This window comes from Ursus maritimus, unplaced genomic scaffold, assembly GCF_017311325.1.
Source record: "Ursus maritimus isolate PB19 unplaced genomic scaffold, ASM1731132v1 scaffold_4, whole genome shotgun sequence".
Taxonomy (NCBI): Eukaryota; Metazoa; Chordata; class Mammalia; order Carnivora; family Ursidae; genus Ursus; species Ursus maritimus.
In genome coordinates, this window is record NW_024426552.1 from 3968865 (window position 1) to 3974523 (window position 5659).

A 5659-nucleotide genomic window follows, 5' to 3' on the forward strand; every position below is an offset into this window, starting at 1 on the left:
TGTGTAGGAAAGCAGAGACTTGGTCCTAATGATTTCAGTGATGAAAAGGAGATTTTCACAGGCATTAAAGTTGGATCTCCAATTTGAGGTCATAGCGCTTATTAAGAACCAGTTTCTGTTCACAAAAGCAAAGACCACAGATAGATTATTGCATAGCAGGTAGTGTTTGTTCATTTTGTCTGATTTCTCAGTAAAAGAAAAGGACAAAGTACAAAATACCCTACTAGCCCTTTCACTTAAAATTACTTATATTAAGTGCTGTTGGGTCTCTAAGAAGGGCTGGGCTCTGCTTCTTGTCCCCTGTCCACCCCCATAACTCTAGAAATATCCATGAACATTTCCCAATTTGTCAGTTTGAATAATTGATAATGACTGTAGCCTACCCCTAAGGAAAGGCTTTACACAATGCAGGGACTGAGGGTCTTTCCCAAGAAAGGACTGGAAATTTCCCTGGAAATTTTGATCAATCCAGAGTTGCCGCTGAAGGTTATCAGAGCTCAGGAATGGTCTTATAATTCATACAAGTTGGAAACCTTTTTCTTTTTGTGGTCCCTAAAAAAACATTTTTGTGTTCCCTGAAAGTCCCTTAAGCCCGAAACACTGTGCCTAACAGACAAGTCAGCCCTGGTTGAAGGAACAGATGAGACCAGCAATCGGGCAGGCAAGCCGAGAGAAGCAGGTCCCCAGGTAGCGAAATGGAGACGGGTTTCCAGGGTTTCTGTGGGAATGTTATGCAGTGGATGACAACCTCCCAACAGTTAGGTTTATTTTTAGCCTGATAACCAAACTTAGGAATTCTTATTGGAATTTTTTAAAATTATTTTTAAAATAAATACAAAGTATTTTTATTTCTGACATATGATGAATTAGGTGCTCTGAGGAGTTTCCCACTTGGGAGGCTTTGGATTCTTGATAAGACACACTTTCTGACGAATTACCAGACCCAAGAAGTCAGGGGTATTTTCCAAGTTGCCTTCCCAGCTCATCTCCGAGAAGAAGGCAAGCCTCGAGAGCAGGGTGAGAGTTGGGTTGTCTGAGGGTAGACACTCCTGGTGTCACTGTCCAGGAGCACTAAACCCTGGGGCAGCGACGATTTGGGGCGTGGGGCTGATGGAGTGTGTAGAAAAGTGTTCTCATAAGAAGACTGCATCCTTAGAAAGTTTGCAAGGTTGGCCCTGGGCGGGTGTCCAGGAACATGGACCTGGGGAGAGTTTTCACTATTCCCTGATAAGAGTGGCTCCCCGCGCCCAAGTTGTGTGTACAGACAGTGGGGTTTGCACTGAACACCTGCCCTTCTTCTGGGAGTCTGGAATTTGGACTCATGCCAGGAAGCAGGTGCTCCCATGAGCAGCCCCCAGTGAAAACACCAGCACCAAGTCTCTGGTAGACAGTAGTGTGCATGTGTTGTCAGAACTTGCTGCTGAAGGGACTTCGCACACCCTGTGTGACTCTGCTGGGGGGACTCCTGGAAGCTTCATCCTGGCCTCCTCCAGACTTCACTTCATGCACCTTCTCTCCTGAACGACTTTGCTTTGTGTCCTTCTACCCCAGTGAATCATACCCATGCATAGGACTCTGTCCCAAGTCCTGCGAGTCCCAGCAAGTCACCAAACCTGGGGTGGCCTTGGAGGCGCCGACAGGTGATTTCAAGTCCATGTCACTTTTGGCTCACAACTGAATCAGACAACAACCCTCTCTGTACGAAAGCACCCCACATCTAGGCGTTCACGATTCCAGCAGAGCAAGCCAAAAGGTCACAGCTGACACGCGAAGGGGCAGGCACGATGCGTGAGCGTGGCAGAGACAACCAGCAGCAGAGCAAGCCCCCCGAAGGCTGCAGGTGTTGCGGCCGCCGCATGCCGGGTACATGGTAGACGTTTACGACGCAGTGAAGGAAATAAAAAGTGGAATAAAATAAGACGAGGAGTAACTCGACATTACCAGGAGTGCACAGGCGGGTTTGAGAAAGAAACAATTGGAAGTCCTGGAATAGAAGCAGAAATGATTTGAAATAAACTCACTGCATGGTGGGAGCCGTGGACTGAGTGCCCGTGTCCTCCCCAAATCCCTGTGTTGAGATCGAATCCCTGCCGTGATGTGTTTGGAGGTGGGGACTTCAGAAGGTGAGTAGGTCAGGAGTGGCGTCCCTCAGGAATGGGGTCAGGGACCGTACGGAAGAGTCCCCGGCTGTCTGCGAGCCTGGCAGTGGGCCCCCCAGATGCAGCCTCTGCAGACGCCGTGATCTCGGACTCACTGCCTCCAGCAGGGCAAGGAGTAAGTGTCCGCTGTGTGTGAGCCGGCCAGACTGTGGTATTTGTTACAGCCTCCCGAACGGACCCAGATAGTGGGTCAAAGAACAGAGCTCATGTGACCGAAGAGAATTAACACACTAGCAGGAACGTCGAAAGAAATTACCCAGAATCAGCACAAAAGAGACAAGGAGATTGAAAATACAAAGGAAAAATTCAAAGATACGGAGGTTTCCACTCCAGCCAAGATGGTGTAATAGGGGCTGTGTTGGCCTTCCTCCCAAAACACCAGAGAAAACATATGAGCCAACGGTCCTCAAGACACCGGACCCCAGGTGATGAAGTGACAATTCTTAAATAATTTAATGTTATGAAAACACTAACTGTTTAATACTATTTAATATTAATATTTGATAACAATGATATTTAATGGTAATGCGAGAGTTGCCCCGTGGAGTAATTTCCCTTGATCAGGTGACAATTTTAGATAATGTCATGAAAATATTTGACGTTTAATACCGAAGATAATACTTCATATTAATTTAAAATCATTTGAGATCATCACTTGGTCAAGAGAAACTGTCGACGCAGCCGTTATCTGAACTGACAATGAGATAAGCAAAGAAATAGATCTTGAAAGTACTGCTGATGCGTTTGTTTCCATTAAAGCCAGGGAAGCAAGTTGCAACAAATTCTGTTTATAGTGTTAGTAAAAATTTAAACTTAAAATAATGTTATGAGTTTTATATACTTACTTTGCCATTCTTTAATATTTTTTCAATTAATGTCCTGGAAAAAACCCAAACCATTAAAGAAATACATAAGAACGTGTATATAAGGGCTCGCTATTCTTGGGGGTTTGGGTTTTGTTATTATTGTGGTCCAGTATGTTTAGCTTACACCGGTCTTTATTTAAAATGTTGATGTTTTGTTCATCAAGGATTTTTGGCATTGATTTAAATCTTTAAAATATTGCACTAAAATCGTATTTGTCTTAATTACTGGGTATTTGGTGTCCTCTTAAATTTTGGACCTCAGACAAGCGACTCCCTCCTCTCACTCCCTCCTTAGTGGTGGGGCCCACCCTCCATTCTGCGCTGTCTACCCAAGAGCAGGAAGTCCCACTGCAGCCTTACTGGCCAGATGCTTGAAGACACGTGGGTGTCTGGCCACATAATTGTTCTTCAAAGCATTTGACTGAAAGAAAATAAGGTTGGACTTCAAAGTATATCACAGCTCCTGCTGTCCTGGAAGAACACAGAGGCTTCTAGAAATGGCCACTTGTCATCCTTAGGCAGCTGAACACTAAGGTTAAAAAAGGACAGCCGCCAGCCACGACTCGGTGGGCTCTGAAGGCGTTGCTGATGGGAACGGGGCAGGCTGCGTCACTGCAAGGGCGTGGGCTCCTCCCCGACAGGTGCATCTCGGGGCCAGGAGGGGACAAAGCATCATGCGGGTCAGTGGCTCTCAGACTGGCTCTACGTTAAAATCACGGGAACCATGAAGGAACACGGGTGCTCTATTTGTAATCGTCCCGAACTGGAAGAAACCCAATGCCCGTGAGCAGCAGAAAGGAGAGCTGCCGTGTTCGCACAGAGGACTTGCGCGAACAGAGCCGTGTGGACAGGGCAGCCCCAACTGCATACACTACCCCGCCGACAGAAGAGGGCCGGAGAGGAGAGCAGACCGTGTGACCCGCTTGCATCAAGAAGCCTCCCAAAGCTACACCGCCAGAAGTCAGGACCCGGCTGACTTTGGAGGGGGTCGGGGGAGTGACCCCAAGGTAGTCACCTCTTGATTCTTGATCTGGGTTCCCTGGGTGTGGCCCACTGCTGGAACTCACTGAACACGTGATAACACGCACGTTTCTCTATATTATACTTCCGCGAACCTTCAAAAAGTGGACGTAACACCTAAGCTGGCGGCCCCACCGTGGAATTGCTCGGGGTGAGCTCTGACCCGGGTCGATTCTACTGTGTGGCCAAGACTGAGAACAGCTGATGGGGAGCAGTGCCACGCACACTTTTACGTGAATGTGCACCCCGTGGGTGCCAGATTCCGCATTCTTGTCCTTGTTGGAACAAGCTCCCGGGCGAGGCCAGGGGTACCGGGGGCCACCCCTGGAGCATCCACGAGGCTTTAAACCGTCCACTGTCAGTCTCCAGGAGGGCCCAGCACCTGCGTGTTTAACAAGCACCGCCCCCCACCCGGTTCTCTGGTTAAGTTCCCAATTGTTTCATCAGAGGATGAGAAGTTCTGTAGAGTTCACTGCTTTTCTTCAAATAGGAAAGTCGGCGTAAGGGGTCTGAGAAGCTACTTTAAAAAAGCAATCTTGAGAAGAGAGGAGGAGCGCGTTCCGAGCTCGAGCTGGTGGGGGCTCAAACCTGTGGGGGAGGAGCAGAGGGACGATGGGGAGGGCACAACGAGGACCCCCTCTGTGCACACACACACCCGCCTCCCGGGGTCAGCCGGGCAGCTGGGGACAGAACGGGCCTTCTGGCACCATCTCCATGCAAGGCCAGGAGCTTGGGGGGCCTTAGCTGAAACGGCTCAAGGGAGCACCCCTCTCTGTCCCGCCTTGCTTCTCATTTCCTCACCAAAGACAGCCATATGAAAAAGGAAAGCATTCGGGGTGGACGGGGTGTTGCAGCCAAAGAACAAGACTGCCTTCAGCCCTTATCCGGTCGGTGCTTTGGGTCCCGGGGTCAACACAAAGGTGCCGCAGAGCTTGGGGGCACGACCGCGGGATCGCTGTCCTAGGGCTGCGTGAGCAGACAGGTGTGTAGTGGGACAGCGGTTCCCCACCCTGGTCTCCTGTCTGTGACCCCTGGCCTCCAGGGAAGGGGGTGTGGCTCTCTGATGGGCAAATTTGGAGGAACAGGTGGCACTATTGGGAAGAAGCTGCCTGTAGGAAACGGGGCGGCCCGCGAGCTCCGTGTGTATCCTGCTGCCCGGATCTACCTGACCTGGGGCTCGGCATTAACACAGCAGCTCGGCTCCGGGCCCTGCAGCCCATCCTGCACTCAGCTCCCAGGACATGTTTGCTCAGTACTTCACTCCCAACGTACTCACACCCCAGTGAGGAAGACGGCGCTGTACTCGGGGTCTCACTCGGAGATCCTAACGTAAGGTAACGTGGTATGTTGACATTGATCCCTGGCAACATTTTAGACAGGCTCAATCATCAAATGGATGGTTTGTGAAAACTGAGAAAATCTCGAAGACTCAAGGCCAGCCAGTTCCTTAAAATCCACTGCCAATGGACATCTCTGGTTTCCGAGTTCCAGACCCGTCGCCGAGGACACCTGAGCTGTAGCATGCCCCAAACAGAACTCCTCATCCGCCTCCCTCCTCCCTCCAGCCCGCTCACAGCCCACATTTCCGGGAGGCATTTCGCCCCCAGCCGCTCC